We start from the raw sequence: 12604 nt of genomic DNA, 5'->3' as shown, positions 1-12604 counted from the left end.
AGTCTCTACTAAAAAATGAAAAAAAAAAAAGAAAATTAGCCAGGTGTGGTGGCACGTGCTTGTAGTCTCAGCTACTCGGGAGGCTGAGGCAGAGGAATCACTTGAACTCGGGAGGTGGAGGTTGCAGTGAGCCGAGATCGTGCCATTGCACTCCAGCCTGGGCGACAGGGTGAGACTCCGTCTCAAAAAAAAAAAAAAAAAAAATGAGGGCAATGATTTAGATGGTCACCCCAATCATTCCAGCCCTACTATCATATTCTACCCCTTCATACCAAGAAGACAGATGCTAAATAAGGATCAGGAGCCATAATGTTAATTTTAACCAAAAAACCCATATATATTCATCTGGTGATACTAGAGCTGAAGAAAACCGTGATGATTAGTAAAGCAAGAAATAAAAAATGTTATTTCCCTGGATTTTTTATGGTTGGTTGTAGATAGAAAAATGGGAGAAATTTGCTGATTGAGATTAAAATAATAATAAATATGTATTATATATATACTTTGTGAGTGGCCCAGGAAAAACAGATTTTTTGTTTGTTTGTTTTTTAAGAACAGGTGGAAAAAAGGATTTTTTAAAGTGAAATGAAATTTTTATCAACAGGAAGACACAACTCATATGTATGTCCTCAAAGTCTCAATTTCAGACCCTCACATGAAAGGCTGGAACTGTTCCACCCTACCCCATTCCCCATTCCCCCTTGCAAGGTCTTGGCGATTCACAGTGTGCCAGGCAAGGAAGAGAAGAAGGCCTCTCTGTATGGGTCCCAAATACTGCAGAGGCTACAGAAGAGATCCATGTGTCTACGGCTAATACGCCATTGTTGCAGTTCTTAAAATAGGTAGGGTCCCATTTCAGCTGGTGGGGACCAAGGCATTCTGTGACACTTGGATGAGAATTGCAAAGTATCTCACTGTCAATCAAGTAAATGAATATTTCATCTTCATAGCATCATATCCAAGGCAGCAACAGCTTTCAACAAAAAAGATGCCAGAAGTTCATGGGCACTATCAACAATCTCAATAAGCCTCATGAGAAAGGTTGTTTCACCTGTCCTTAATGCACAGTTCTGTGGGAAGAGAGATTTGTTTGTGAGCTTTGAAGCAAAATGAAAAATTAGCTTAACCTCTGAATCAATAGTTCAGAATTGTGGCCACATCTCACACTGTTACTATTGTTCGTAGCAACATAATTATAAAATCGCAGAGTTTAAAATTTTGTGAAGACTCCCTAAGTGTTTATTTCCCAATTTCTAAACAGAGATACTGCACTTCTTCAAAAGAGTCATGGCTACAGGTAGTCTCTGCCTTTGGTGTTTCTACTTGCATTTCACTAAGAAAATATCACAATACCTCATCTATTTAAAATATTATCAGCCAGGCGTGGTGATTCATGCCTGTAATTCCAGCACTTTGGGAGGCCGAGGCGGGTGGATCACGAGGTCAGGAGTTCGAGAGCAGCCTGGCCAACATGGTGAAACGCCGTCTCTACTAAAAATACAAAAATTAGCCAGGCATGGTGGAGGACACCTGTAATCCCAGCTACTCTGGAGGCTAGGGCAAGAGAATCCCTTCAAACCAGAAGGCTGAGGTTGCAGTGAGCCGAGATCACACCACTGCACTCCAGCCTGGGCGAAAGAGCAAAACTCTTTCTCAAAACAAAACAAACAAACAAAAACAAAAAGTAGCCGGGCATGGTGGCATGTACCTATAATCCCAGCTACTCAGGAGGCTGAGGCAGGAGAATTGCTTGAAACCGGAAGGTAGAGGTTGCAGTGAGCCGAGATCTCGCCACTGCACCCCAGCCTGGGTGACAGAGCCAGACTCCATCTCAAAAGAAAAATATATATACATAAAATAAAATATTATCAATAGCTTATAATGGGCACACTTCCTACAACTCCATCAATCTGCTTTCAGCCAACAGCCCTGTCTCTGGGGAACATGTAGTGCCCGGTTAGGAATTTATATTTTGAACTGCAGTCGCTCCAAAGGGTACAACTATAGCATGGTGGATAAAACCAACAGGGCTCGTCTCTGGAGCTTCTCTGGCTTATTTTGGCAACAGGTGGACCTGTGTGGAAACCAGTACTTATTGCATTCATTATTCAGCAGGCATTTATTTATAGGGTGCCTGGCATATGCAAAGTACTAAGGTTATAGCAGATAATAAATGATAAATGTATGAGGTGACAGACATGCTAAGTACCCTGACTTGATCATTATACACCATTTATATGCATGAAAACATCAAATTGGATCCCATAAATATGTACAATTACAATGTGTCAACTTTAAAAATAATCAAATTTTTAAAAAAGAGTCCAAAATGCCGGCCTCATGAACCTTACATTTACCAAATTGTTGCATATCCTGACATTGCAAACTCTGGGGACCAGAAAGAGGGAACCAGGCCTGGGTGCTCTTATATCCCTGGAAACACAGCAGGAACTACTCAGAAGTCACAGAACTTCATGCCAGTGATTATTCAAATAAATGGCGCCTCTGTGGTTTTAAATAGAAGGTAGGGAAATCACTGTCATTTCCAAATTATAAGAAATAATTGATAATCCAGAAGTTGTTCATGTTGCTTAATAGTAACCACCGTGCACCACCCTGACTTACTAGAGCTCTTAAAACCTCATCCAGTATATAGCACTATTCACTGAGCAATTAATATTCTAACTTATGTTTGAGTATTTTTTAAATTTCCAAATAATTTGAACAAATTTCTCACAAGAACATATCTCCTTTTAAAAACATGACATTAGGCCAGGCGCAGTGACTCATGCCTGTAATTCCAGCACTTTGGGAGGCCAAGGTGGGCAGATAATTTGAGGTCAGGAGTTCAAGACCAGCCTGGCCAACATGGTGAAAGCCCATCTCTACTAAAGATACAAAAATTAGCTGGCTGTGGTGGCGTGCACCTGCAATCCCAGCTACTTGGAGGCTGAAACAGGAGGATCACTTGAACCTGGGAGGCGGAGGTTGCAGTGAGCTGAGACAGTGCCTCTGCACTCCAGCCTGGGCAACAGAGTGAGACCCTGTCTCAAAGAAAAAAAAAAAGACATTAATTCTATGTATTGATAAAAAACCCTGAACGTCATGTTTTCAAGAACACTCTTTCTGCTCATAACTAGCTATGTGACTGGGCTCAGGGCATTCAATAACCTCAGCTTCCTCAGCTATGAAATGAATGTATTCAGGTGAATAATTATGAAGTCTCCGGTAAGCTACATGATCTTTTAATGCTAAATAGATCAGTGCAGTTGGTGTGGATTGACTCTGCCCCATGATGCAGTAAGAGATAGAAGGCTAAATGCAGCGGTTGGAACAGAAAAGGAAGAGACAGACATAAACACACAAACAGGTCAGGAGATAGAGGGAGGACCTGTGGTATGAAGGCCTAAAATGAAGCCTCAATATGATATGTGCCTTGACATCTTGGAAAAACCAGGAGAGCCTCCAGCGGCCTAACTCCAAGTTTCCCCCTCCATGGGGCTCCCATAGATCCTGTAGCCAAACAACCTTCCTTATTAAGAAGTGCAGGCCCAGTTTCTGCTTTTCTCTGAGTGGCGGCCTTCAGTTCCCTTCCAGCCCATGGAGTTATTCAAATAAGCCAGTCACATTCTCCCATGGAACCAGGGTTCAACCTCTTGTTACTACAAAGCCTACCTCCCACATCCCCTGATTGTTCACCGTGTTCCCAAGTGCAGCCTTTGTGTGGCTGTTCCTGCAGTGGCCTCCTCCTGTAGGCTGTGAATGTATGTGATTAATAAACTGCTGTCAATGTTATCTGTCCAGTGGCAGGTGCCATTTACTCGGCCATCTCCATAATCCCTCCCTCCTTCAACCAATGGGATGCAGAGAAGGCAATCAAAACAAACTTGTTCATGGGTCAACTTGACACACACAGTTGATTCTGAGTATATAGAAAATAGTAAGGTAAATGGCATCCAAGTGAGTGCAAGGCAACAGAGAGACCAAGAAGATACAGAGGAAGGTTTTCTGTAGGCAGGTGGAGGACAGCCACAGGAGGTGTAGGTAGCCAGAGGCAGTCTTATGAGATCAACATCTAACCACAGGATGCAGCCTCCAGGCAAGACGGCTGGGGCTGGGGACAGGGCTCCAAAGTTTACATAGGTCAGACAAGCAAACTAAAGGAAGGAGTTGGACCAATTATCCAGACAAAGACTGAGCCACAGAGGGCAGATACAAATGAGTCAATAGATGCTCAATCTAAGGAAAAAAACAGAACTTTGATTACTCAGATTGAATCATGGGATAAAATATTAGCAGCCAAGTCACCCTGATCTCAAGTTACTGCCCTTTTCCTCCTCCTCCTTTTTTTTTTTTTTTTTTTTTTTTTTTAGACAGAGTTTTGCTCTTGTTGCCCAGGCTGGAATGCAACGGCGCAATCTGGGCTCAACGCAACCTCCACCTCCCGGGTTCAAGCAATTCTCCTGCCTCAGCCTCCCGAGTAGCTGGGATTACAGGCATACACCACCATGCCCAGCTAATTTTGTATTTTTAGTAGAGACGGGGTTTCTCCATGTTGGTCAGGCTGGTCTCGAACTCCCAACCTCAGGTGATCCACCTACCTCGGCCTCCCAAAGTGCTGGGATTACAGGCATGAGCCACCGCGCCTGGCCTCCCTGCTTTTTAGCATTCAAGACAGACTTGTTTCCAGAGGCTGAATAGAGCTGATCTGTCCAGGAAGTTTTAGAAGAGCTCAAGGGGAATTGTGATTCACAAAAAAATCAGAACGAGGGCCACTTGCCATTTTCATCTCATTTTAATCATGTTATTTTTCCAAGGATTAACACCAAATTTTCAAGACTGTTATTCACCTATTTTTAAAACTATTTTGCAGCTTCTATGTGTAGCTCTGGCATCATGCCAGGTTTTTGTGATTTTCAAAATAATTGGGTGCCTCATTAAATCTGTTAGCTAACCCCCCTAAGATCATGGAGTTCGGTATTGCCAAGATCACACACTTATTCCATTCTTTAATTTTTGAAAGTGGCTTTTATCAGGATTATCTTGGTTCCATAATTGGCTAAATCTCTCCATTCTATTTCCTTTAATTTAAAATCTCTATCCAGTTCTTAGTCTCTATAGAACACATTCACTGCTTGAGCTTTTCCATTTGGGGCCAGGCCTATTCCACTTGTATTACCTTTCCTCAATGTATTTTATAAAGATTTCTGGGAGGTCTTCCGTAGTCTTCCACACTTTGTAGGACTAAGATCCATATTTGAAATATTCATTCATTCAACTAACATTTACTTGCGGCACACCTAAAACTTGCTAAGCATTGGATAGAAACTTCAGGAACCTAGTGAAGAATGCAGTTTTATTTTACAGAGTGTAAATATTCCTTTTGGATACAAAAAATGTGACAACAAAACCAAGGCAAATTCTTTTTCTTCCTTTCCCTAAAACCTCCTCGGATTCTGGATCTAGGATTGTACTTACAAGACCAATCCTATAATTCAGACATTTGGCCTCTGTATGTACCGTGATTAAGCAAGTAAAGCCTGGGTCTGCCTGAGTTAAAACCAGTGCTTTACTAGTCCTACAAATCCGGAAATCATTCAGATTCATTTTTCTTTCCTGGAGACCTCTGCCTTCTAACCACAGGTGGTCTGTACCTGTCCTCAGATGTGCCGTGAGATTGGGTGTCTTACTTCAGGATCCTAGCTCCGTCTCTCTCAGTTTCTCCCACTTCCCAGCGTCTTCCTCAAAAAAGGATGCATACAAGGTAGATTTAGGTGCTCCTGGCTGCCTGAGATGTCTTTGTTCCTTCCTCACCTTGCATGGAGGGGTCTGAGTAAGTGTAGAATCCTACTTTAGATGACTGCACCTGATTACTCCTTTGCTCTTCAGGACTCCGAAGGGACTACTCCGTTGCCTTCTAGGGTACCAGGATGCTGCAGAGAAGCTGGAGCCCATTCCTATTTCCAATGCTTTGTTTGGACTTATTTTTTCTCTTCGATGTTCTAAAAATTCACAATAATTTGCCTTTTTTTCTCTCTCTTTCAATTTTTGGGGCTGGCTACTTGGCAGGCCTTTCCCTCTGGAGGTGCATATTCTTTGGTTTGAGGAATTATTCTTGCATTGTTTCCACTGATTTCTCCCCCTTATTATCTCTCTCTATACGTAGAACTTCCAGTGATCACATGCTAGAGCCCCCCATTTTCGCATCTTTTCTCTACTCTCATCAATTTCTTTGCCTTTTATTTTACTCTCCAGGCAATTTCAACTTTATTGTTAAATTCTTCTATGTATTTTTTTAGCACACATATTTTTAATTTCACATAGCACTATCCTGTCCTCTGATTTCTCTCTTTAGCATAGAATCAATGGAATCTTCCGTTATCTCTCCAAGGATATTAACTACGAGGTTTTTGAAGCATTCTTTTTTTCTATACTTTTTAATTTTCCTGTTTACACTTCTGAAAATTTAACTTCAGTTGGTTTATTTTAGAATATGCCTTTCCTTTTAGAGGTTGTTCTAAAATGTCTGATTCTAGAATGTTTCTAAAACATTCGTATTTCTTGTCATTCGTATTTAAAACAAAGTCATTAAAAAGCTGACCGGACCGTTGAGCATACTAGGGGTCTTGCTAGCTGGTGGACCTTAAGGTTGGATGACTGGGCAGTGAGAGCTTTTTTATTGGGACACACCCAAAGTCACTGTCTAGAGGACTTTTCTGCTTTCTGGTGGAAAAGAACTGCCCAAGCCCACCTGCCATTCAGCATTCTGGGAGCAGAGCCAGGAAGAGAGCTGAGGCTTCCATAATTCAGTGCGTAGACTTCAGCTTCCTCTCCTGCATTCAGCCCTGTCTGTCTCTTCACCCTAGAACAGGGTTTCTCAACCTCGGCACTATTGGCATCCTGGGCTCTAGCCCTGTGGGAGACTGTTCGGTGCATCGTAGGACGTTTAGCAGATCTCTGGCCTCTACCCACTACACGCCAGGAGCACCCCCCAAGTTGTGCCAATGAAAAATGTCTCTAGATATGGGCCAATGTTCCCTGGGGTGGGCTACTGCCCTGCAGGGTGCTTGGGCTCCCTGAGGTCTGAGTTCTTCCAACTGTTTCTCCAGTTACAAAGTTCTAAACTCTTCTAGAAGCAAAGAGTAGGTGTGGTTTCCTGAAGCTAGGAGATACGAGAGGGAAAGTGGGGATGTAAATGCCACATATGAAGATTTTCCTGCAATTTTGCCTCGTGTTATCCTTGCTCTCTGTGGTATCTAGAGCCCCCAGTCATGTGTCATTATGGGACTCTAACAGTTGCTGCTCAATGACACCTGCAGACACTGAGTTCAGCTTTGTCCCTCCGCTGGATCAGTCTCCACTCCTCCAACCCCTACATATTCCAAAAATGTGTGGACACCTCTAGCCCGCTCCTGACTCCTCACCTCTTCACTATTGACCTTGTCTTTTCTGCCTTTTACTGGCATTTACATGGACTTGTGGAAGGGGGCAGAGAGAAGCCACATGCCCAATGCCCCATGTTTAACTAGAAACCTGTACTGTTACTTTACAAATGTGACTCCTCATTTATTGGTTTAGTAAGTGCATAATGAATTTCTTCAGTAGTTATTCTAGAGATTCTGATTAATTATACAGTGATATTGATCACTTATATCATTTTTTCTTTTCCCAACTCAGATCAACTATCTCATGCTCCCAGATTAGTTTTAACAGTTTAAGAAGTATGGAAGAGTTGACAGACTCGTGGGTCTCTTTTTAAAAAAATCTCTTTTGTAACCAGCCTAGACGCCTTGGCTGAACACGATAGGAGGGGCTGTGGAGGTGGCATAAGCTCTAGTCCAAGGCTCCCTTTTGTGGAAACGTGGGTAGACGCCTCCTGGCGGATGCCTACAGCAATACCTGGAGCATGCCAGCAAGTAAAAATAAACCTGGAAGAGCACTGAGTTCAAGCCCACGTTCCGTCCATCCCAGAGGGCCCTCGAGCAAGGCCTCCTGCCCAATCACATGTTTTTATCATAATAGATTTTTCCAGGTGGTAAGAGCAGTAATACAATCATCACACAGTTTGCCAAGGCATTTTCCAAGAATAATTGCCAGAAGTGTGCATTCAGCTTGTGTGTCCATATGCTCCTGGTAAGATTTAGAAAGCAGGGAAAAGGGACGAGAAAAGATTAAGTCAGGAAAATTGAAAAAGAAGGAGACAAATTGAAAAGGGAAGAAATCGAAAAAGAAAGAAAGGTGATTCCACTGATGAGTGGGCGATCTGCTACTCTTTGAACCATAAATACATTTCCTCTAACTAAATGCATCATAGGTATTCTCAATTCGATGTATTGGTTTTCCACAACCTAATCTATGAATTTTCAAGTGTAATTGTACACTGCTGTCTGAACAACACAAAAGCAAGTCCTTCAGCATTGTACATAGTGTAGCCATTTAGGACTGTGCACTCCAAATTGGTTGGCAAACATAGGGCATTATGAGGCTGAAATAACTGTAGCTCACTCTTCCTGAACCTCATTACTTTTGGCAGTGCCTCTACTGGTAAGTGAAATGAGTTGGATAGCACAGGAGCAGATATATGTTTTTAAGAATAAACTCAGGGACCTTGAGTATCACAAAATCTTAGTTAATCCACCTCTTTTCCTTTAGAACTCTGCTTAAGCCTCACCCCTCTGAAAGACCTGGCGCCAGCTCTGCCCGCCTCCACTGGCTCCATTTATTAATGCTGGCCCCTGCATCCCTGATCCTCTCACTAATCCTAAGCTTAGAGTGGCTTTTCCTCTCCCATGGGGCCAATTCCTATTGAACTTCAGTTAGTCCAGGTGGAGTGGGGCTCTCGGTCTAGGACACAAGCAAGCTCATGCCCTTGGTCTGACTAACATTATATTTTAAAATTGGACCCAAGAACCAATAGAAATACATTCCTTCCATTTACCTTGGGATGCAGAAATACTCTCTTTTAATGATCTTGAGGTCATTTTGTTCCTTGCATTGCAAATCCTACAAGGATAAAACTTTTATCTTAAATCTACTTACTTAAACTTCTTTTTTTAACAAGACAAAATTTAAGCCATACTCCCATGGCTGACACAAAAACTGAAGCGGTTTTCTCCATCCTGATGTCCTTGGAAATTGTACTTGTAATTCAGAGATCAAGTATCTGTCTTCGTTTAAAGAAAATAAGCACCAACTGGAGCTCTAGTAAGTTTTCTTTTCTCTCTCCAGGGGAGGTTGTTGCCCTATGTCATGAGAAACACAGAGGACCTGACATGTAGAATGACTATGAAGCAGTGTTCATAGAAATAAACCCCCCCCCCCTTTTTTTTTTCTTGAGACGGAGTCTCGCTCTGTCGCCCAGGCTGGAGTCCAGTGGCGCCATCTTGGTTCACTGCAAGTTCCGCCTCCCGGGTTCACACCATTCTCCTGCCTCAGCCTCCCCAGTAGCTGGGACTACAGGAGCCCACCACCATGCCCCACTAACTTTTTGTATTTTTAGTAGAAACGGGGTTTCACCGTGTTAGCCAGGATGGTCTCGATCTCCTGACCTCGTGATCCGCCCGTCTCAGCCTCCCAAAGTGCTGGGATTCCAGGTCCCATCCCTTTTAATTTCTGCATGGGCCCTACTTTAAGTATCGCTGCAGTGGCTAAGCATTCATCATTGCCGACCTGTGTGGAATGTGAACCTGAGTATTTTCTATTGGCGGGAACTTACGTGGCTAAAACGTCTCCTTTATAATGTGGAGCTAAACAGTTCAAAATCTTGAACAGATCTTATCACCCTTAAAGTATTATGTAATATGATCCTCACCCAAGAATGACCTCCAAGTTTCCTGACATACTTGACGGGGGAGACTGGTGTCACATGAGGACCAGTAAAAAATCTGTACTGAACTGAAATTTTTATGCCTCAACATTTTTTTACAAAAGGAAATCAAATGTGAAAATTTATCTGGATGCTCCATACTTCAAACAATTCCCATTAAATGCATTAAGGCTTTCCAGTGGCCTCCCATAGCAGGATTCATCCAACACTTCTGTGACGGTTCATTTTACGTGTCAACTTGACTGTTTCACAGGAGTGCCCAGGTATCTGGTTAAACATTATTTTTGGGTGTGTCTGTGAGAGGCTTTCTGGAAGAAATTAGCATTTGAATGGTGGACTGAGTAAAGCAGACTGCCCACCCCACTGTGGGTGTGGCTTATCCAACCTGTTGAGGGCCTGAACAGAACAGAAAGGTGGAAGAAGTAAGGATTCTCTCTCTGCTGGAGTGCTTGAGCTAGGACATTGGCCTTGGAGTGGGATTTACACCAGCATCATTTCTGGTTCTCAGGACTCTGGAATCAGACTAATTACACCACCAACTTCCCTGGCCTCCAGCTTGCAGATAGCAGATTATGGGACTTACCCTCCACAATCACACAAGCCAAATCTTTATAACGTGTGTGTGTGTGTGTGTGTGTGTGTGTGTGTGTGTGTGTGTAGACACACTATTGGTTCTGTTTCTCTGGAGAACCCTGACTACTAGAATTTCTTTTTTTTTTTTTTTTTTTTTTGAGATGGAGTCTCACTCTGTCGCACAGGCTGGAGTGCAGTGGCGCAATCTCAGCTCACTGCAACCTCTGCCTCCCGGGTTCACGCCATTCTCCTGCCTCAGCCTCCCAAGTAGCTGGGACTACAGGCACCCGCCACCACGCCTGGCTAATTTTTTGTATTTTTAGTAGAGATGGGGTTTCACCGTGTTAGCCAGGATGGTCTTGATCTCCTGACCTCGTGATCCACCCACCTCGGCCTCCCAAAGTGCTGGGATTACAGGCGTGAGCCACTGCGCCCGGCCTGACTACTAGAATTTCTTATAATGGCCTACCCAAGGTCACATATGATCTCACTCCTGCAGACCTCCCCAAATTATTTCCTACAGCTTCCCCGTCCCCAGCTTCCTGCTGTCCTCAAACATGCCAGGATTACTACCAATTTAGGGCTTTTACACTTGTTTCTTAAGCCTAGAGTGCCTTCAACTATATTTTGTCATGGCTTTTGATTTCTGCTCAAATTACGGCATCTCATATGTGCTTTCCTTGAACAGCCAATCTGAAAAGAAGTTCCTAGCCCCATCTGTATCCAGGCTCTCTCTAGCTGTTTTTCCAGTGGTTGAGGTCTTTAAGTTTAATATCTCTCCAAATATTTCTTTCTTCTCAACTCCCATTTTCCTCTCTTCTAGACTCCAGTTACCTGTGATTAGATAATTTGATATTATCCACAGGTCTCAAGTAGCCTTTTTCATTTTTTCACTCTTTTCCTCTCTATTTTGCAAATTGGATAATTTCTATTCACTTGTTCAAATTTACTAATCCCTTCCTCTGCTATGCCATGTTTGCTATTAAACCCATCAAAAAAATTCTCCATTTCTGATATTGTACTTTTTTTCCAGCACAGCTATTTGATTCTGTATCATTTCTATCTCTCTAAGATTTCCTTTACTTTTTCACTTTTTCATTGTCCATTTTTCTGCTGATCTTTAACATATATACATATGTATGTGTGTGTGTCTGTGTGTGTGTGTATCTCTGTGTGTGTAATCTGTCCAATAATTCCATCTGGTCCATTCCTTGGTCCGCTTCTGTTGACTATTTTCTCTCTTGACTTTATGCTTCTTCACATAATTCATCAATTTTTATTGTGGTTCAGATATTATAGGTAAAGTATTATTACAGACTAAAGTAAATAATAATGAAACCCCCCAAAAGGATACACTCCTTCTTCTCTCAAGGCTGAGTTAGCTAATCTGCAGCTGAGATGTGTCTGAACTTAGTCTAGCTTTAGTTAGATTCAGTTGACCACTAACTATAAGTTTGAAGACATGATAGGACTTTCTCTTTAGCAAGATTGGGTATCTGCACATTGTCAAGACTCTGAAAATATTGTTCTCCTTAACAGCCCAGCCACCAAACTTCTAAGCTCTGGAAATCTCTATCTACTTGTCAGTCCATCTGTTAGCTTTTTTTTTGAGGGAGATGGAGTTCTCAGGGAATTGTTTTTTGTTCATTTGTTTGTTTTGTCTGTTTGCTTGGTTTTGGTCTAGTACCACTTCTAGCTTTGTGTGCCTCCAAGTAGTGCTCTCTCTTAGCATTACTGTCTGACTGCCAGCCTTTAGGGTCTCTATGGTGTGTTCTGTGAAGACCAATATTACTTTGGTGGAATTATTCTCAGCTTTCCTGCCCAACTCTAGCCCTCATAGGACTTCTGCAGTGTACTTGGTGAGGCCTAAAGTGCCTCAAAGGGATTTCTTTCCTCTCTCCTGCTCTACCCCTAGACTTCAGCAGCCCTCTGCCTTGTCCTTAAAAAAAGTCCCTCATATCTCAGGGTAAATTAGTTCAGCAAAGCTGCTCTGATTCCATCATTTGGCACTGTACCCTGTGCATTTAGTGAAGGTCCCTGGAAAAGAGTGGGCAGACAGATGCAGACTTTTGTGTCTGGAGCTCCTTGAGATTCTAATCCTTCCTGCCAGCTCATACGCAGCCACCAAAAGTTGGGCTGGTTTCTCTTCTCCTATTAGTCCACCAGGAATAAAAGCAACTGTGGATCTCTTCTCTCATGGAAATG

General features: G+C 42.7%; 1 protein-coding gene across 6 annotated transcripts in view; it reads right to left on the bottom strand.

Annotated features, from left to right (window-relative positions):
* The window catches only part of RGS7 (regulator of G protein signaling 7), a 591371-nt gene that overhangs the window by 495405 nt on the left and 83362 nt on the right, over positions 1 to 12604 (bottom strand). The window lies entirely within an intron of this gene.

Source organism: Pan paniscus, chromosome 1, assembly GCF_029289425.2.
Source record: "Pan paniscus chromosome 1, NHGRI_mPanPan1-v2.0_pri, whole genome shotgun sequence".
Lineage (NCBI taxonomy): Eukaryota > Metazoa > Chordata > Mammalia > Primates > Hominidae > Pan > Pan paniscus.
Note: the sequence above shows the minus strand (reverse complement) of the source record. Positions and strands in the feature narration are given on the sequence as shown.